Below are 22558 nucleotides of genomic sequence, written 5' to 3' on the forward strand. Positions count from 1 at the left end.
TTATGATTTGTAACTTCAAAAAGGAAAGTCTAGCTTTTCCTAAAAATTTTATCTAAGGGTCCCCATTCAATTTAGTATCGTGGTTTGATACTAAATTATAATAAAAAAGGGGGAGGTTGTTGCTGGCCACAACAGGTTCCTTGCTCGGTTCCTCTCTCTTCTGATAGTCCTTTGCTACTTGCTTTCTCGTATACCCGGCTTCGCAGAGTACCTGTAGAATCAAAGCAGCATAAAACTATACAAGAACATGGATCTATTATCATAAACAATCTAGGATCAGATGTAAATTGACCATACAAATGCACAAAACATAGATTACACAAGAGTATGGAGGAAAAATTGAATAGCTTTATTGATAATCAAGAAAGAGCCAAGAGAGTTACAACCAGCTGTTCTGACCCAGCATCATCCTCTCAGCAAGTAAGCCCTTCTTTCACCTCATGCAAAGCTTAGATCACCCAACACTATGATGTTACCTCGAGAAACTAATAGCAATTCCTTACAAGATGCAAAATTCCAGCCTCTGGATCTCTGGGATGAGGGATCCATATATAGATATCTGTAAGGGAGATGAGTCAGCTTGTGATTTGATTAGTGTCTTCCCTTTGATAGTTCTTGCTTCCACTTGGAGATTGATGATCTCTTACTCATCCTTGGTCAAATTCAGAGAGGCAAGTGTCACAAGAGAAGTTTCTGGAAGATTCCGTGCTTCTCCACCTCACGGATTGACACTTCCATTTGTCTCTTCTCGCCCATCGCACCCCATAGAAGGGATTTTTGAAATGCAATGCACCCACTGAGTGTACCTAGGTGAGATGCATCGCACTTTGCCTATGGAGCAGGTGAAATGATCCTGTTTTGACCAGTTCTGAGTAGTTTTTCATGGAGAACTTCTGGGAGAAGCTGTAATCAGTTGACCTTGTTCCTTTAGGGGTTGGAACAACACTTTTGGGGACTTAGGAGCCCGTGGTTTATGGACATTTTATGCTTGGGGTTTCAGCCCTAAAAATGTCTATAACAGGGGGTCTCACCTGGAAGAATCGCGATTTCCTTAAATCCGATAATCGACCGTGTCTCTAATTTTGGCCTGCTAAATTCCCTGTTTAGCACAACTTGGATATCTATGATCCCTGTGTTTGGGTTGTCATTGGAATACTTAATGTACCATGTCAGTGCGTGACCCTGCAAAGCGCTGACTAGTGTTGCATTCTTTATGTTGTCATCCGTGACTCCCTGTGCTTCCCATATAGCCTTTACTATGAACCAAAATTGGTCCGGATCTTCATTCACTACTCCTTTGAACACCGAAAACTTTATTGCGCTCGCCATATTGAACTGTGGTGGTGGTGGAGGTGGTGTGGGTGAAGATGGTGAAACTGGTGGTGGTGTAGGTGGGGGTGGTATGTGCAAAATTTGCTGTATTATCAGACTGATCACACTTCTTGGTGAAACTTTGCGAGCTCCTCCTAGCTCTCCTGCGGAGGTGAATTCAAGGGACTAGTCTCTAATTCCTCGTTTTTGTAGATCTTCTCACTTCGCATAGCCCCAAACATGAATTTATTCGTATAACACGCTTTTTACACAGTAGCATCTTAATCCAAGTGTTCAAAGATTTAACATACTTACCTCGTGGTCCTTTAAGGAAGTGTTGTTTTGCCTCGCTATGGCTGACTGAAGTATCTACCGGGAACTCGGTTATAAACCCTCCTATAATTCGATCGAGCCAATGGTCCACAACGCACACAATCTTATCTTCCGATGCTTCCGGTCTGCGCACCAACTCTGGTGTCCACATAATAGGTTTATCAAGCCTACACCTTCCCTAACTCTCTGTTAGCTTCGCGATCCACTCATACAAATCAGAGGGGAAGGATGCAAAGAAAATTTCGTGGATTTCCGTATATAAGTAGCGCTCTAACTAGTCTTCCTTCAATACTCACAGATTCCTGGTTTCCTGCGCCGCAAACTCGTGACTCTTTCTGTCCAGCCACTCTTTAATTAATTTCTTTGTTGGATTCCAGTGATGCGATATTAGACATCTCTTATGTAGGTCCTGGTCCTGGCAACAGAACCATTTGTTGGCTTATTAGGGCCTGACCCAGGTTCGGAGTTGATTTAGCCAAACAAATCCTGGTACTATTGGCCCTTTTGGCAATAGTGCACAAAGTGTAGACTTAGGTCTCACCCGAAGTAGTATGGGAGGGCGCTAGAACCAGGTTTCTGCACCCTAGAGATGTCTGATGGGCTCAGGAGGTTCGCGGTTCAACCCTGCGTGCATGTCGCTACGCACACTTTCCCATGCTTCGTAGCCTAAGATACTGCCTTCACACAACCCTGCTCGGGGGGGCCAAATGCTGTTATTACCCAAGTCCTTACTAATATTCCACTGTTAGTTGATTATTTTAGCCTACTTGCATGCTTTAAGTTATACTTAACAACATAAATCATTCATACAGGTGTGCGCAGTAAATAAATAGTATAATTGCAATTTATATCAAACATGCATTAATCCAAAAACAAATACACAAATTGATATCAAACTTATATTTAATAATCTCTTCCTCGGTTACAAACTTGACTCCACCCTGCGCACTCAGTTCTAGAGCCTTCTCCTAATTTACGACCCAAAGACACCCTTAGTCACTCAGACTCTTTCTCTTCTTCTCTCTTTCTCCTTCACTATCTCTTACATTTAGAGCCTCGCTCTTTTTATACAATCCCATGGTCCGCGGACCATGGGTAGGCCAACATTACATTACAAAACTAGGACGGACAACACTGTGACTCTAACATACTTCCGCGCCCACAATTCGTGGAGCTTTACAACACCATTCGGTCAAAACTTGGGCTTTGAGCCCCAAAACATGCTTTGGGGGAGAATTCCATGCCCAACAGTAAGATTTGCAAAGGTTGCTAAAATTTAAGATAAACTCCCATCCTTAAATTTTCCCTCGAGGCAAGTCCTAAACCAAGGATGAAAACATAACCTGCAGTAGATTTCTGATAATCAGGGTCACTAGTCTAATTTCAATCAATCAAACCAATTAAAATAGAAGTTCCCACCTGAATTGCAATGTATCCCAAAGTAAATTATACCCCATATACATTGAAGTATCATTTTTTCTATTTTCCAATGACTTTTATGGAGTGTTTACATATAAAAGGAAACAATACCAAGAATGAAAGAAATATTAAGATGGGATGAGTCAAATGTAGAAGGCTACCGAAAATTTAATGATACAAAGTGGCACCAAATTTAAGTTTAGTGTTGGTGGATTTTTTTGACTCCATATTGAAAGGGAGAAGGGGTTGGTTTACAATATTCCATGTGAAAGTGGTGAAGGTGGGCACATGCATATTCAGATTGGGAAAGAGAAATTACGTCCTTAGTTTGTAATTTTTGGAGGGCAAGGAAATAATGCAAGTAACCTAAGTCTGTCATTTCACATATCTTCTTAATGATTGATTTCATAGGACAAGGATTATGTGATGACTTCCTACTTTCATGGTGGAGACATTAGTGTCATAATGACATCCAAAAACATTGGAATCAAGAAGAAAGCTATCCATTTTAGCATACAAGATAGAGGTGTTTGCTTAAGACCATAGAGAGATTTCTTAAGGTAGCAAGGTTGGATCCACTCTCAACATAGCTAGGGGGTTGTTACAGGTATATTTATTCTTTAGATCCCCATGTAAGAAGACACATTTAACATGCATCTGGTAGACTTCCTATCCATGTAAGGTAGCAACAGGTAGAATGAGGCAGATGAAATTCAATTTTTTTATAGGAGTAAAGTTTTAATTATAGTTAATTTCTTCAACTTAAGAGAATCCTTTAGCAACGAATTAGGCCTTATGTCTTTCAACACTTCTATCTAATGCCTATACACCCATTTAAAATTGACAAGTTTCCTTCCCTTTGTAATAGGTACAATTTTCCAAGTGTCGTTCGTCATTAAGGAATAATATTCTTCATTCATCATTGTATCCTACTTTGGATCGCATGATATTCTACAATTTTCCTCTACTCATGAGTATTTGAAATTTGAGCTAAAAGCAAGGATTGTCACTAGAACTATGAATGTGTATGATGTTGACCTATAAGATTACCAACTGCTTCTTGTGTTGAACATACCCATCTCAATATACCCATCTATGATATGGATTGGATAGTTATTGTTTTTCATGCATATTGATGCTTTTAGAGTGTAAGAAGTGAATGAATCAACTCATAGGACCACTTTTATTAATGGGACCTAGTTCGGAAGATTAGGGTCTAAAACATTATAGGAGTATTTTGAGGCAACAAATGACATTTTCTTGGGGTAAAATTTTTCCACTTTATCACTATACTTATTTTTTCTATTCTGCACAAAAAAAACCTTTCCAACTGCATAAGAATCACCTCAATTGGAGTTTGTATGCAAAAGTTATGGCATTCAAAAGGACCTTCCTATTTTGATAAAAATAATTTGAGAACCCCCATTATTCATGCAATAGGGGCTAGCCACATGATCATGATGAAGAAGGTTCTAGAAGGGTCGATACTATAACTCTAGTTAATAATTGAAGGAGTAAAACCTAACCACTAGTAAGCTATCAAACTATGTTATAACATGGCCACTAGGAGGAAAAGGGGTTCCATTATTTATGAGTGCATTTTGTTCCATAAACGAGCATAGTAGGGAAGAGGGATAGAGAGAGATCACACATATAGGATTTGTGCACTATAGTAGCCCACAAGCCACATACCTTACTTCTTTATACTTGTAGCAATTTTCTATCTAGAGAAGAAAGTAGAGTGGCCTCACCTTCTAGCTAGGTTCTCCTCTGAAAGGGTTTTGTAGGATATATCTAGTGTCGTTTGTGGTTTGTGAGTTTTTTTATTATTATTTATTTTTGCATAATTATAGTTTGTATGCATACACAATAAACATTAATTTACATATCATAAATCTATAGAGAAATAAACCCTCATACTATAGATTTATAATTTTCTAACATATTTTAGTATATCGGTTGTGATGAGCTATTTAGTGGAATATCCATGGAATTTTTAGATTGTATTGGCATAAAAGAAAGTTTCTTTGGGTATACTATGGATATTTGTAGGTGATCTAGATCGACGAAATAAATAATCATAAAACCTGATTCATGGTTGATGAATATGTGAATGACCTTCCTGATCTTGTAGAGGAGAGGTTTTCATGGTTGGAAGCACAAGTTGTAGGCATAAACCATAACATGAATCTCCTCATGGATTCCTTGACCAGTAAGCTTGGGTTATTTAAAAATGGGGGTTTCTAATGAAAAGGTCCAATCAGAGGGGAGATTAGGAGATCAAGAAGAAATTGAGAAGGAGTCGAAGAAAAAACCCAAAAGGATCAACCAAGTTCGAGTGTTGTGAACCATTCATAGTGAAGCGTAAAACCCCAGTATTGGGGGAAGGAATTAAAGGAGGAAATGCTGCCTACAAGGGGATAGGGATGCTGCAAGGGGATGGATGCAGAAGGATTGAAGAGAGCTAGGGATGTTAGAGCACAGAGGAGGGCACTGCTAGCGGACAAGTGGCAGGAAAGAGTGGCTCAGGCCCTAGGGAAAAGAAGGAGAGGGTCCAACCAAATAGGAGTGGTGATGGGAAAACCCCGAGTTGAGATGAAGGGAGAAGGCGGTACTAGGAAACTCGAATGCGGGAAGAAGGGATGTTGGAATCAGGAAGAGGAGGAATGACATTCCCTGTAGGCTGCGGAAATAGGATCGCAACAGGAAACCGGAGGAGGAAAGTCTCGGAATGTTGCGGAAGTGGAATCGCAACAGGGAACGCATGGGGAATCCTCCCTGAAGGTTGCAGAAGTAGGATTGAAAGATCAGCTCCCATGTTGGCATGAAGATGACGACAATATGGGTGATGGGATGAGGAGGTTGTTTGATGAGGAACAAACATCCATTAAAATTAAGCAGCCCCAACCCCAAAATATAAGTGGCATTTTCCCGACCTTCCCTTGGTACTTTATCACAAACCAGAAAAAATTATCATTAACTTCGCCAAAGCGGCCCGAGTATACAGTGCGCGAGAGAAATACAGGACCGGTCTCAATATTGGAAGTAATACAAGAACCAGCAATAGCAGTAACTTTGGACTACAGGGATCCCTACAGCTGGGAAGCAAAGGTTTTGTGCTATTAGCCAATACTCAGAGAAATATGGCCGGATCATTTACTAAATACCCGGAATTTACAGGAAAGGGGAAAGAGGATGTGGAGCAACAATGGTACCTCTGCGAAGCCATATGGAGGGCGTGTCAAACTTCGGATAACGTTCAAGTGGTGGAATTCTAGATCACGCTAAGAGAACGGGCTCTACGCTGGTTCATAAAGTGGGCAGAGCAGAACTAGAACCGCACCATAGATGATATTAAGATGGGATTTGTGTAGGAATTCAAGGTACCGCAGACAGATCAGAAGGGGTTATCAGAGCTGTGGTAAATTAAGCAAAGGGAGGGTGAGATGGCTTGGGAGCTCATGCAAAGGTTTAAGGATACCATTGCCAAGCTAAGTTACACCCTGGACCTGAACCACCAACGGGACTAGTTCATCAAGGCACTCTTGCCCTTGACCAGAACACTGCTGACACAACAGAAGGTAGGAACCCTCCATGATGCATTAGAGAAAACCTCTCTGATAGAAGAAATGGTAGGATATCCCAATCAATACCAGGGAGGCACGATTCGACAAGATCCAACGATCACGGGCTTGCAAAGCCAAATCACGAACCTGACCGAGAAGCTGAGATATCTCCATCCTATATGACTAGCCAGGCCCAATGTTTGGTGCACTCATTGCTTGGTGGAAGGGCATGTTGTGACGGAGTGGCCGTGATTGCGGGGTCTTAACCAAATAAGGGGGTGGCGGGGTCGTGAGGAACCCCTCCCATCGCAGGAGTTGCGGAAATCAGAGCGCAAGGACCCTTCCCAAGAAGGAATAATGCAAACTTCTGCGAGATTTGTAGAACGTATGGACACATGCCACGAATGTGTCCAATTTTGCAAAAGTATTCTAATGTCTCCAATAACAACTACTGTGAGTTCTGCGCATCGACCACTCATCACACCAATCAGTGCCGAGCACTGGATGCTCTAGCAGAAAGGCTGGGCAAATCCACGTTCAAGGTCAATGAAACGAGTCGAGGGGGGCAAGGAGGAAATGGACGTAGAGGAAGAACGGGAGGTAGAGGACCCTTAAGGTGATACACCTATGATTAGGAGGGACATGTAGCAAGGGAATGCCCGCTCCCGAGAAGACCATGGTGTTTGCAGTGCAGAGTTAACACCCATGCAATGGGGGATTGCCTAGAGCTCATTGCGAAATGGGAAGAGAGGACCAGAGAGTGAGGGGCCAACTTGGTGAATGCTGAGCCTCAGATTGACGTGGTTTTCCCTGCGACAAATATTAATATAGTCACTCGAGGAGGGAAGAAGACAGGGGAGGATCGCTACGCTGAGGAACTCTCTGTGATCGTTAAAGCAGTGTCACCACGAAGGGCATATCAGCCCGAGCGCCAAAAGAAATATTATCAAGAAGTAGCCAAGTTTTTCGAGGGAATGACTGAGGATAGGGACACCCGAAGACCGCAAGTCCATGCGCCCACTCTCGCCCAGCCGATTGGGGAACAATTTAAATTGTTCTTAAAAATTGTTGAAGATGAGGCCATGCTAAAGGAATTGCGGAAGATCTTAAAGGCTGTGGTATCCAAAGAAAAAGAGAACGCAGAACAACCATGCGAAACCTGTTTAGAGAAAGACTCTAGGAGAGTGAAGCCAAATAAGAAAAGAAGTGGAAAGGAGTTCCGAATCAATGCACAGTTGGCAGGATTCCAGATAAGGAACACCATGCTAGATTTAGGGTCAGATGTAAACATCCTACCTAGGAAGACCTGGGAGGCAATGGGGAAGCCACAACTGAAGTACTCGTCGATTCAATTAAGAATGGAGAATCACTCTTGGGGATTGACTAGGCATATGAAAACTATGCTGTCATAGATTTGAAGAAGGAACTAATGATTTTGGAAGCAGAATGGCTAAGAGTGATCTAGCCGTTGGACCCCTACCAAGGTCCCAGGTTTACAGAGCCAACGGATGACAGGGAGGAACCAAGAGTGTTAGATCAGTTGTATACACTCACAACAGGGAAAAGAGAGGACTATATAAATCCTACAGCCGGAGGATCAATTAGTTGGAGAAGCATTCAAAGCTCAGAAGCTGGTTTAAAAGCTTCATGGGATCCATGGCAGCAGGGGGGATACGAACTAACAACCTGACGATGTGCAATGATAAGCCAAGTGAACTGGGGAAACATGGGAAGGGTTGACAACCTGAAGTTCTATGGCCTTGAGGTGATAGATTGGTTCCTGGACAGGGTGGACCAGGATGTACCGAAAGACCAGAGAATTCCCTTGCTAGACATTGCGCTCATGGCAACGCCAACAAAGTGGAGGAAGGTACACTGCCAAGTACTAAAACATTGGAAGGATGCTAAGCAAGTAATGAAGGAGAGGTTTAGCGAGAAAGAAGATTGACCACAAGATGGAAAGGAATACACGGGGAATTCAAGTCCCGAGGAGCACATCAAATATTTCACGACCAACTGGGAAGCTGGGGACTGCTAAGGAACCTGTAGGTACATGCTTTTATGCATACCCTCAACACCATCCCCCAGGCTTGGTATATCCAGGAGGAGCTATGAAGACAAACAGCTAGCTGGGATGCCTTGGAAGCATAGTTCGTCGGCGATTTTTCATTCAAAGGAAGTGAAGCACAATTGACAGAGGTACTTCTGTCCACCCTAGAGACACTAGTTGAAGGGGAGCACGAAGAAAACTTTCTGCAGTGCTTGTATGATATGGAATCGCCAGGATTTGTGGCCTGCGACAAAATTGATGTAGAACCAAGAGAGGATGGGTTGGAGGGGCTTAGACACCTAGCCTTTGAAGAAACAGAGGGAGAGAGAGGAATTTGGGAGAGCCCCTTAACGGAAGGTGCCCACCTCCTACCACTGAAGTTGAGAAAATAGAATGTCGGGACGGAATATAAGCCCAAGATAGTGTCAGTGGGAGACTACTGGGACGAATAGACCACCAAAGAATTTTTTAGTTTATTACAAGAATACTAGGACATGTTCCCAGTTTTGGTAGCGGAACTCAAGGGGATAAAAGGTAACCTAGGAGAGATGAAAATTGTTCTGAAATCAGGTGTCTGACTAGTAAGCATAGACCATACCAACTGAACCCAAGGGTAAAAGAGAAAGTTAAAAGGGAGATTGATAAAATGTTGGATGCAGGGATCATATTTCCGGTAGATGAAGCTGACTGGATAAGCCCTATAGTTATTTAGAAGAAGAAGGATGCGGCCAAGATTAGGGTATGCATCGACTACAGAATCCTGAACAATGCATGCGTGCATGACCCGTTCCCCATGCCTTTCAGCGAAGAAGTCCTAGACAATGTTGCAGGGAATGAGGCATACTCATTCATAGATGGGTTCTCAGGCTACCACGAGGTCTGCATAGCTGAAGAAGATAAAAGGAAAACAACTTTCATGACAGAGGGGGTCGTACGCATAAAATGTAATGCCATTCGGATAAAGAATGTGCTAACAGTTTTCTCAAGGATTGTAATAGCCACATTCCGGGATTACATTCATAAGTTTCTAGAAGTTTACATGGATGACTGGATAGTATATAGCCTGCTGAAGAAGCATACCAGCCTATTAAGAGTGATGTTTGAAAGACGCAGACAGTTGCAGATCTCTTTAAATTTGAAGAAATGCATTTTTTCAATTCCCTTTGGAACTCTACTGGGCCATATTATGATGGAGTCTGCGTAGACCCTGCCAAAATAGTAGCAATTGTCCACATGGAACCACCTCGCAATGTGAAGCAACTAAGAGAAACTCTAGGCCACACGGGGTACTACAAAAGGTTCATCAAGAACTATGCAACCATAACAGCCCCAATGGAGAAACTACTAAGGAAGATGGAGGAATTCATCTAGACCATGGATTGTCAAGAAACAATTAACAAACTGAAAGAAAGGTTAGTAAGTTCCCCCATATTAGTGTACCTCGATTGGAACAAAATGTTCCATGTACACATCGACGTGTCTGGAATAGCACTAGGAGCAGTCTTAGCACAACTGGGAGAAAAGATGGACCATCCAGTATACTACACTCGCAGAAAGCTCTCCACGGTGGAAAAGAACTACACAACAACAAACCGGGAAGCTCTGGCAATGGTCTACTCTCTCCAAAAGTTCAGGCACTACCTGCTAGTAGCGCCATTCAAATTCTTCACAAACCATTATGCACTGAGGTACCTAGTAAACAAGCCGGTGCTAGAAGGAAGAATATGTAGGTGGCTGTTACTATTTCAAGAATTCACATTTGAAGTGGTTGTTAAGCTAGGCAGATTGAATGTAGGGCTAGATCACCTGTCTCACCCGGAAATAGGGGAGAATGATGAAGCAATAGATGATCAGTTGCCCGATGCCGACTTGTTTAGGATAGAATCCATACCCGATCACCTAGAGGATATTGCTACTTTACTAACAATAGGCAGTTGCCCACAGGGATACACGACAACATAGAGGAGACACTTAGTGGTTAGAGCAGCAGATTACCAGCTCATAGCGGGACACCTGTACAAAATGGGCTTGGACCAAATACTCAGATGCTGTGTCCTACAACATGAAAGAAAGGCCATCCTATGGGAGTGCCATGCAGGGGTCGTGGGAGGATATGTAGGAGGCAAATCTACCGCAAGAAAGAGACTACACACAGGATTATGGTGGCCCACTATCCATAAGGATTTGAAAGCATTTGTTAAAGAATGCGATGTTTGTCAGAGGGTCGGTAAGCCTTCCCGACGCGATGAACTAACACTACACCCGGTCCATACGGTGCAGATATTCCATAAGTGGGTAGTATATTTCATTGGGCTAATTTCTCCACCATCAAGACACTCCCGAGCTTGATACATAATCATGGCAATAGAATACCTCATAAGATGGGCAGAGGCTGCACCAGTGAAAGAACGCACAACAGAAACAACGACAATATTCATTTTTGATAATATTATTTCAAGGTTCGGATGCCCGACGAGCCTCAAAAGTGACCAGGGAAATCACTTTCTGAACGAAACAATTGAAGTTCTGTTAAAAACTTTTATGGTATAGCATAATAAGAGTAGTCCTTATCATCCACAGGAAAACGATGTAGTAGAGGCATTTAACAAGATACTGGAAAAGGGGCTAACAAAAATCATATCTGCTAATCGGGATGACTAGGATGAAATAATTCTAGCGACTCTATGGGCATATAGGACAACAGTTAAAAGACTCCACAAAAAAACTCCATTACAACTTGTCTACAATAGAGAGGCGGTGGTGCCAGTGGAATTCATACTGCCAAGCATGTTAATCTCAGAGGCTACAAGAATGATGGATAGGAGTGCCTTGCGGAATAGGCTGGACCAACTGATGGAACTCGATGAAACCTGGTTTCTAGCAGAATTCCATCAATCAGTCGAGAAACAAAGACAAAAGGCCTGGCATGATAGGCACATCAAGAAGAAATCGTTTGAAGGTGGAGACCAAGTGCTCCTTTATGATAGCAAGTTCCTTAAGTTCCTAGGAAAAATACAGATGCACTGGTTAGTCCCATTCATAATCGCAAAAATAAAAGAATCGGGCGCCGTAAGACTCGTGCAACTGGATGGAGTCCTCTTGCAGGGATGGGTGAATGTCGCACACCTGAAACTCTTCCGCAAGTAAAAAAAATAAAAATAAAAAAACTTTTGAATAATAAGGTTGTGACCATGTTTGGGATACCGCAACCCATTTGTGGTCGGGGGGGGGGTAGTGTCAGTGGCCATATAGTGTCAGGGGTCGCATTGGTAGGCCTAGTTAATAGGGACAGTAGCCACGCATGTAACCCCCATTAGAAAAATACAGATAGGTCCGAACCTTTTCCAGAATTGATGGTTGCATAAGTACCCGTCCCATCCACCGTACCAATAGTTATTTCCTGATTAAGTAATCAATAAGGAAACTGTCAATATAGGGTCGCAAAATATTTCCCGTTAAGCATAGAATTAGTTAATAAATAAGCCCATCATGGCAGAATAAAGATGCCATGCACCCCACTCTGTAACCTCCAAACCACGTCATAGTTGGCACGTACCAGTCGGCCGATGGTGGAAAAATATATCTAGAATACATGGAAATGTCACCGGAGTAATTAGTTGATTAAAGCCTCGTCAGTCAAGGGACTTCGTGTCAGATCCGGCTACATAAATTGCAGGAGAATGTAGGGAACGGTAGAGTTTCAAACAACAGAGGAATTCTAGGTTCACTCAGAAGAACGGGAACAGAAGAAGAGAAGCAAGAGACCACCAATACAGATTGTTTACCACAAAAGAGTAACAATGGCAAAAGGAGTCATATCAGTCCGTCAAATCACCTTGGATGCAAGAAGTGAAGTAGTGGACGATCTATATGGGAAGTATGACAGGTAAAATCTCATTGACAATGACTTCACAAAAGGATTCCAGTTTCCAGCGATGAAGAGGGAAGTATACGCGGAAGAATTTCAAAGGGAGGATGGCACGAGGACCTCCAGAATCAGAGAGGACTTCAGAGGGATACAGAGGTCCACGTTGTTCAACCTGCAAAATTTTCCTATATTTGGCACCCAATTTTCTGTCATGTAGTGCACCAAATTACTGGCAAGAAGGATGCATGGAGGTTCGCTATGGTTGGATAGGGAATACCCTATTCATGTCAAAGATATTTATTGACTAACTAGGTTGGCAGAAGTGGGGAATGCAGTCAGCACAACATTCCAGGCTGGGGTCAAGTGGGGGAAGAAGCAGACAAAAGACAACATCTACACCCGCTGTGGGATAGAGTGAGGGGGGAAGGGCGTGAAGCTGGACAAAATCAACAAAGATAACATCAAGTTCACCTGCTACCTTATTGTAGGCAAGACAATGAGGCATTTCATGAGGAATGAATGCACCCTAGACACTGTTTCAATAGCGGAACACTGCTGCCAGGAAGAAATACTCAACTGGTCAGCTTTCATGCTCAACGAAATATTCGAGGCATGTGAGGACGTGTACCGGAGAAGCACTGGATTTGTGTTTGGATACTTGGTAATGGCGCTAGCAATGTGGAAATGGAGGCTACCACTAGAGAGGCAGATGACAACCATTGTTGAAGACCAACCAATTGTGCTCAAGTATAAACCGTGGAGGGCATCCGGGGATCCCAACACAAAGGAGATCAACAAAAGAGCTTTCAAGAGATGGTACATTCATATGGTGGATGCCATTCAGTCCATGGAGAGAATACCCAATACTCTCTTAGATGAGTTCTTAGGTGAGCTCTGGTTCAGTGCCTCCCACGCGCACACTTATCTAAGACTGTGGTGTTTCAACCCCACCACATTCAAATTAAGGCCACAGAGGTTTTGTCTGACGGAGGAAGCCTTACGTAGAGAAGTGGAGTCTTGGCTAGGAGTGGCCTGAAGGTGACAGAAGGGAAGCCCAGGTACCTATTCAGAGCTCTGATGCCACAGAACTAAGAGGGAGATGGAGCAAAAAGCAGCAGGAAGAGAGCAGCAGATGAAGTACTCCAATCGATGCTGCTCTAAATGGAAGAGAAAATGTTCGAAGCAAGGAGGATAGTCACAAGCTTCGAGCCAAGAGAGAGTGACTATCTTGAGCACTTTCAAGGTTCCACCATGCTTTTTCGTATTGTAATGCCATCTCTCTCAATGGCACCTCTCGCGGGCGTAGCCCAGGCTCCCTCCCCGATGCTGGTCCCCAAGCCGCAAAAGAAGTGAGTTATCCGCACCCCCCAAGTCAAAAAGCTGGTTCCCAAAAAGCTGAAAATTTACCCTCCTAGTTCCAGTCGTCGACCTCACTGTTGAGGTTGAACACCCAATTCCTGCAACTACCATAGTCGAGGAGATCCCTACCACCAAATCCACTGCAGTACAACCGTCGTGGGAGTCATCCCCGCAAACCGCTTCCACCTTCGCAACCTTGGCTGAGATCCTCTCGTTTGGCCATCGGCGGACTACTGTGGAAGTAGAAGTTCAGTCGGCTGGCGGGACAGAAGGCACCACCTCGACCATAGGGATGCCACCAATAGATAGTACACCATCGATGCTTGGGTTGGAACCACCAACTAGGAGATGCTCTGATACCAGTTGGCAGGGAGAAAGGACTGCCCCATACTTGCCCGCTCTCCCTAGAAAGATCACAGTCCCTCCAAACTATAGCATCACTCCAGCCACACCACAGTTCACTCCACCATCCCAGCAAGAACATTCAACCACCTCCCATTCCGATAAGTCCATTGCAAGCGACCTACCCATACAACAAAAATTTCCAGAACCAGACACAATGCGGGCTAATACACTCCATCACTGGTCATCAACCCAGTTATTTATTCTTTCAGTAAGCAGACCACAAGGCCGAGAGCCTTCATGCAGACCTAGCCAAAGAACATGAGCAGTAGAAGATGCTATTGCTCGTAGTGACGGAAGAATGAGATCGCCTATGGGAAGCAAATACATGATTGCAAACCTAGGTGGATCAGATTACAAAGTGGTTCCAATCCATATGGACAACCATCACCGAAGCCAATATATAAGCATAGACAGACATGTCCGCCTGCACATTTATCGACTGCTGCGATCATATACAGACGGCATGCATGCGCCTGCAACCACAAATGTAAAAATGAAGCGGAAGCTAGAGACTGTCAGGTCCGCACTGCTAAATCCTATGGAAATCTATGCGCTGATGGTTGACGGCAAGGTTAGGGACCTAGAAATGAAGAAAAAAGCCTTAGCCTATTACAATTTTAAATATTCTACCTGTTGCATGTAAACTATGATTCCTAGATTGACGCAAGGATGTTTTTAGTTCTATGTTGTTTATGATGGATCCATGTATATGAGTTATGGGTACTGTTATCTTTGTTTCATGTATTATGGATGCATATGTGTGTGATCGCCTATGCCCAGTTGATATTCTCTCGACCCCATCCTGAACCCTTCTCCCTTTTGGTCGCACTGGGCTTTGGGTGAGACTCCTTGCCCTTCGGGGTGGGGTGAAAATTCTAGCGCTCTCCTAGACTACAACAAACCATTGTTGGCCTCTTGTGCTTGAACCCAGGGTCTTTTCCCTGATGACTCTTTCGAGCCAATAACAAATTTGAGAACTTTGGTGCACATGGAGCCATTCACCCATGATGCATACGTAGGGGCATATTCAAAGGATGAGGACATCAATGAGGTGTTTCAATAGTTGTAGAGTTGATGGTGACAACACCATTGACTTCCATCTCTAGGATGAGTTACTCTACAAGTTGGATAAGTTTTGTGTTCCTAAAGGTGATTGATTGCAGCTTAGATAGGCTCACACCTCCAAGGTTGCAAATCACTTTGGTGTAGGGAATACAATGGTCAACTTATAGAGGTATATGTATTAGCTCAAGATGTAAGAGTAGGTAGCTAGGTTCATAAGATGACATATGCTTTGTTGTACCAACAAGCCTAGTAAAAAAAACAGGGTCTATATCATCCCTTTACATGTACCCACTCGTCCTTAGGAAAATATTTCCATAGAATATGTGGGAGGTTTACCAATAAATAGGAAGGGACATGATTACCTATTCATGGTAGTTGATTGGTTGATCAAGATGTGTGTTATGATGCCCTGTAAAAAGACCATCAGTGGGAAAGAAGAAAAAAACTTGTTCATTAGACAGGTCTGGGTGCATTTTGGGATACTGAGGAGAAGTGTTTCAGATAGGGACACAAAATTTCTCATTACATTCTATACTATAATGTGGGAGAAGATGGAAACAAATTTAAAGAGGTCTACAACATTCCATCCACATACAAATGGGTAGATAGAAGTAGTCAACATGAATTCGGTGCAACTTTTGAGGGGATATACTTAGAAACATACGAAGACTTGGGATGAACATATTTTATATATACGACACTCTTATAACAGAGTAGTCGACACTTCTACTAGTAAGTACCCATTTGAAACCTGTTTTGGATGTGTTTCCACCTTCACCTTTGGATATTGCGTATGGGAAGCAACGATGAGTGAGGGAGGATGTTATAGGTGTTAGCACTTGAAATTTCACCTCAGGCTGAGAAAGGTAAACTTCAAGGCAACATCAAACCACTTAGCCTCGTAGCTAGCCCTACGGGGCAGGAGAGGGCTCTCTCCAGTCTATCTCAGTAAAGATCTTCAATGGGTGAGATGACCAATAGGAAAACACTGATTTTAGGCTAGTAAACTGATCAAGAGGTTTAAATTTGGGATTTTTAAAGTTTTGGTGGAAAATTGGGGAATGGCAATTTCGGGTGCGGGGATTGGACACAGTTTTCGCAGGGGGTTCTTTGGGCCAAGGTAGGAAACAATATTGATGCCTTTGATAGATATGGATGGATGAGAATGACTGATGAGGAGTTAAGGAGAGCAAGCAATAACCTTGAATTCCCCTTAAACAGTTGAAAACATTGATATTAAGCAAACTTAAAAGCAGAGCATGACAGTCATGAATTCTACTTTAACACTTCATTTGCCTAATTTGCAGAAGGAAAAGTAAGGAAATGATTCACATAACACACTTACAAGTACAAAGAGAAACACACCATCAATACATGTGACCACAAGAATCCCAAAAAGGACTGCAAAACCCTGGTCTTCCTTTGCCAAAAATTGCAGAGATACAGTGAATAATACAATAAGAGCTTCTTCCTCAAGAGTCCAACCATGAAAATGAGCAAGAAAGTACATAATATAGGCCATATAACATCTTTCCCTGCCTCTAGGGGTCGAGCTCATCCTTCTAGGAGCTGTTTCAACCAATTCTAAACTAAGCACTGAAAACTAGGCAATCAAAACAACTTGCCTCTATAAGCTAGGAAACCAATTCATTCATTAAATGCATGCTATTTCATGAATGAATCTTCTAGAGAAGGTAAATAAGTGTCATATCAACATGAAAATACATAAATTACATCAAAGAGGGTGAAAAATCCCATCAAAAGTCAAAACTAGTAAAAGCTGGGCGAATCCATGAGTTGTAAGTGAAAAATTGTGAAAATTGCCTGATGGGTCGCGCGCATTTCCTGGACGGGTCGCGCGCCTTTGGAGGCACTTTTGAGGCACTTTCATGTGTCCAAATGTGGCAAAAGTGGGCTTTTTGGAAAGTTCTAGATGTCTACTTTCCAACCCAAGTGGAATTTCTGAATTTGGTTGTCATTTGCCCCTCCAAAATTGCAATCTCCCAAGACTGCTCCCTGTGTGTCAAAAATGTGGCAGAAAGTCATTTTTTGCTTGTTTTTTGACTTTCTGGAGGCCCAAAACTCGGTGAAATTTCTTAGTAATGGATGAGCAAGTGTAACCTTTCATGACAAATCCCGAAATGCTGAGTTTTTCCAAAATGGAGTTGCCAATCGAAAGGGTCGCGTGCGGTGCGCGACCCGTCAGGGAGGAAAACCTGTTTTTTGCCCAAAAAAATAAAAAATGACCCAAAATACTCAAAATTTTTGGAATTTGTGCTGGAGTTGAGTTATCTAGTACCATGCTCCTTCAAAGAAGCCTCAGCCAAGATGTGGAGGGGGTCGGGCCTTTTCCTTCGTTTTTGTGCTTTGGCCAACTTCCTTTGGAGCACTTTCATTTTCGCCTTGCATACATGCATCCGCGCCCAATAATGATTTTTCATATTCCTGAGCAAGTCCTTATCTTGGTTGGCCTTGGCCAACAACCTCTCCAAATGAGCATTGACCTGGAGAAGCATAGCCTCTCGCTCAACAGGTACCAAATCGCCGGGTCTCTTTCGAGCCAAGTTGCGGTCCTCATGAATCCTCCGCAACTCATCAAGATTGTGCTCATCCTCCAACTGCTTGTTGCGCTGCTCTAAATAGGTGATCGTCCATTGTGCCCCTTCCAATCTTCGCTGCAATGAATCATTTTCAGCTCTTAGGTGCTGAATGATCTCCTTTGACTCTAGGCTAGGAGAACTAATATCAAGGTCTACCACCTCTATGTCTGGAACACCTGATGGCCCCTCATCAATCCTGGGCTGTTTGCCCCTCTCTGATACCTGTGCTGCTGTCGGAGACGAGGCCCCTTCCACCTGATGTGGAGATAACACTCGTGGTGCTGATGAAGAAGGCGAGACCCCTTCCACCTGGTGTGGAGAAAATACTCGCCGAGCTGCTGCAAATAAGGCCCTGTGGCCTCTCTGATAAGTGACCAATGGAGGAGAGCTGACATGTCTAGTCTCATGGATATCATGCTGCTGTGATGGTCCTCCCTCCTCATGAACAATCTCAGGATGTGGTAGTGGTGCTGTGAAAAACTCATGAGAGATAAACTCTTCCCATGGGATGCCCTGCTGTGCCAACTGATGTATGACCACAAGCTGAATCAAACCATAATGATAGAGGCTCCTATATTGTTGTGCTGGGCTCTTCCTCTGCATCAAAGGCACCATCCTCTCAATATTCTGGCACAAGAAAACCGGGATGTTCATCATCCGTACCCGTGTGAAATGCATCAATAAGCGAATATGATATGAATACACAAGTGAAAATCTGCCCTCACAGGTGAAATAGCGCATGATAAGTCTCATCAATGGAGCATACTCATTCCTCAAAAATCTGAAAGGAAATACACCCGTCACTTGTCTCATGAATGCAGGTTTAATGTAAGGCTCAAACTGAACATTGTCCAATATTTTGCGCTTGTTCCACACTTCTCCAACATTTGGTATCCCTGTTGCTTGAGCAATCATCTCAGGTGTCAATGTAAAATCCACCCCTGCAAGGTTCACATGCCCATCATGCAAATGCAAAACAAACAAGCGAGCCAACTCCCTGTGATGCTGAATCTGAGAGATCCTCTCGCAAAACTCATAACAAGACATATAACGGAAACATGAGACTGCAATTGGACAAGCCTGCAAATCAGTCACAGAGGTGGGCTCCTCTCTCCTATGATGACCGCTCTTTCCACCTTTGTGAGGTCTCCTCTGTACCTCAAACTCTGAAGCTGACTCATGGTCATCACTTTGCTCATAATTGGTTTCGGTTTCTGACATTGTTTTAGGAGCAAAGTGGCTGAAATGTACTGCTGTTTCTGCTTTGAAAACTGCTGATTAAAATGTTGTTTTAAGGGGACAAGAAGCACAAGGGAAATGTTAGGGAAGGGATACTTTAAAGGGAAATTGGGAATAATAATGAAACAGGGAGTTTTAGGGGAAAAATCATTGCATATACATCATTATACAATTTTACTTACAAGGATGTTATGGGAGGTAGGGTTAGGATTTTAATTTTTTGATTTCTTGGGGAGAGGGATAGGGTTTTAGGCTCTTAGCAAATTTGGAAGGGAAGTTTAAATAAAATGATAAGGAATATGTAATGGGAGGTGGACAATAGGAAAGAAAAGGGATACCTCAAAACATCATAATAAACCCTAGCAATTTTGATAACTTCAAGCCAAAAAGCAAAATGGAGACTTTTACTTGCAAATGAAGACCTTTAAAAATACAATCATGATCTTCTTGAACTGTAGCAAGCAATAATTTTTCATGATTGAGGGCCTACCTTGCAAAATTTAGTAACTTGTGGTTCCTTGGCAGCTTGCTGGCGGTTTTGTGTAGAGGGAACGCTGATAGGTCGCGCGCCTCACCCAACAGGTCGCGCGCGCTTGACGGGTCGCGCCCGTTGAGAATTAACACTGGCGGAGGTGGCCTGACGGGTCGCGCGCCAGTCTCGACGGGTCGCGCGCCTCCCAAACTCACCGAATTCACTCAAACGCTCTTGCAACTGATTTCTCTATCACTTGGATGCACAATGGAGCTTGATGGAGGGAAATAGAGCCTTTATAGCCTTGCTTTGAATAAATTTCATGTCACAACCCACTTTCTAATGTTTTTCCATGACACTTTTTAAACTTTGAATGTTGTTGTCTTTTTGGTTTCCTTTTGTCCTGAAATTGATTGATTTGATGTTTTCCTTGATAATTTTTTGCAGGGATAGCTTCTGAGGGGTCTTGGCAAGGGAGCCAGGGTTGTATGCTGTCCTTTGAATCATTTTGAATTTTTACAAGTTTTACAAAATTTTGTGAAATGACCATGGCTTTAAAAACAAGGTTTTTAAATCCAAGGTGAAAATTAGCTGCACAAGATAGAATATTTCAAAGAAATACTTTGAAAATCATCCCTCTGGCTTGCTGGGCACTTATTGACCTTCAGAGACGTGACCTTGAAGATAAATTTGACCTAAACCCTAGACCTAGAAATTTTTACCTCAAGACAAGACAAATAACCTTGAAAAAGTTTAATGACTGAAACAACTTGATCCAGCAGTGCCAAGAGGGGAATAAAGACACCAGCTCCTCCATCAGGGTTATGGCATGCCTAATGGAATGCAAGACACTGCTGAGACACCTACTTATGCAAATGCAAAGAGCTTTGATCGCTGATGGAGGGCTACTAGACCGACTCTAACAATATGGATGCCTTAATCGAAGAAAAATATGTTGAGAATATAAGAAATATCCATATACAAATATACGAGACACCGCATAAGTAAAAAGAAAAATAAGTATCAATACATAATCAACATATAATAAATAAGTCATTCAATATGGGAAATAGTTACGTTGAATAAGGAGAGGCTATGAGGTCCTAGTAAGAAAATAAAGGATTTTTAGTTTTTGCCCTTTGAGATATTAGAAAAGGTGGGAGATAATTCCTATATACTTAGTCTAACCCCATACATATGCATTTACTCAATTGTGAATATAAAGAATCCAAAATGAGCCTTCTATGCTAAATCAAGAAGAGGAACATGTCGTAAATTTTATAGAATATTTGACACTTTATTCTCATGTAGAGTTGACAGAGGATAGAATTTTTAGAAGAGGTATAGAACAAAAAGATAGGGGCAACATGAAGTTTGGCATATTGGGTTGAAAGGAAAACTTCCATGCAAGGTTAAATGGTACACTCAAGATAAAGTGTAGGAAAATTTTGTTCACCTCATGTAGTAGAAGATTTTAGGGACCAAATTTCTACAAAGGTGGGGAGGTGTGATTGAGATTGGATCATTATATAAATGTTCATCCATCTCAATTATTTTAGTGTGGACAAAATGGGAGAATCATCTCACATAACCATTTTTACTGGTAAGCCCCGGTTTGATAGATTGGGGCCTAGAACCCTATGAGAGCATTTTGAGGAATAAAGTGGAAATATTTGGGGTAAACGTTTTCTTCTTTAATGACAATTTTTTTTTTTCCTATTCTACATGCAAATTATTTTCCAACGGTGTAAGAATCACCTCAATCAAAGTTCTTATCCAAAAGTTATGCCACTCAGAGGTTGAACTTCTTGTTTTGACCACCATAATTCGAGATGATTCCACATAAGCTCCTATTATTCATGGAAAACGGGATAGCCACATGATAATGATTAAGTGGAAATTATAAGAGTCCATATTGTAACACTAGCTAAGAGTTAGAGGAATCAAATCTGACCATTAGGAGGCTAACAAGCTATGTTATAACTTGGTTGTTAGGAGGAAAATGGGTTCCATTCTTTTCGAGTGCATTTTTTTCCATAGATGAGAAGCGTATCCAAGAAGGGTAAGGATATATCACAAAAAAGGATTTGTGGACTGTAGTGGTCCACAGTTCGCAAACCTTACTTTGCACTTGTAGTCATTTTCTATTTAGAGAAAGAGAGTAGAGCGACCTCATCTTATGGTTGGGTTTTCTCTTGAAAGTGTGTCCCAAGATATACCTTATGTTGATTTTGGTTTGTGAGTTTTTATTTTTTTGTTCTCTATTTTCTGCATAATTATCATTTTAATTCATATATAATAAACAATAATTTACAAATCCAAAAATCTAAAGAGAAAAAAAATCCTCATAGTGTAGATTTCTAATTTTCTAATATATTTTAGTAGATTCGTTGTGACGAACTACCGGATGGAATATATAAGAAAGTTTACAAATTAGTCTGGGAAGTTGAGTTGCTAGTGTAGGTCCATGTTTAATAGAATCATCTAGAGGAGGTTGAGAAGGCAGAGGTGGATTTTCATCCTAATTGTGATCATCTGAAGAAGAAACTAAAATATGAATAGAAGATGGCACAAGCACCAAATATGGCTCATAGGCTAAAGATAATACAAATATCAAATTAAGCTCATACACCAAGATATTTTCATCAAGAGTAACATCTATTCTAATAATTATTTAATTCGAAAGAGGTTGAAGAACTCTATAAACCCTTACATCCTTAGAATATCCAACAAAAATACAATTATAGTCACTTTTATGCTTTAAGGTCTTCCTTTTTACATCAGTAATGTGAGCTCATGCTTCACTACCAAATAAATGAATATGGCTTACATCTAGCTTAATTTTTATCTATTCTTTTAGGTGATATATTT

This window comes from Pinus tabuliformis, chromosome 1_2, assembly GCF_031772625.1.
Source record: "Pinus tabuliformis cultivar Carrire ecotype Pingquan chromosome 1_2, CPIR1, whole genome shotgun sequence".
Taxonomy (NCBI): domain Eukaryota; kingdom Viridiplantae; phylum Streptophyta; class Pinopsida; order Pinales; family Pinaceae; genus Pinus; species Pinus tabuliformis.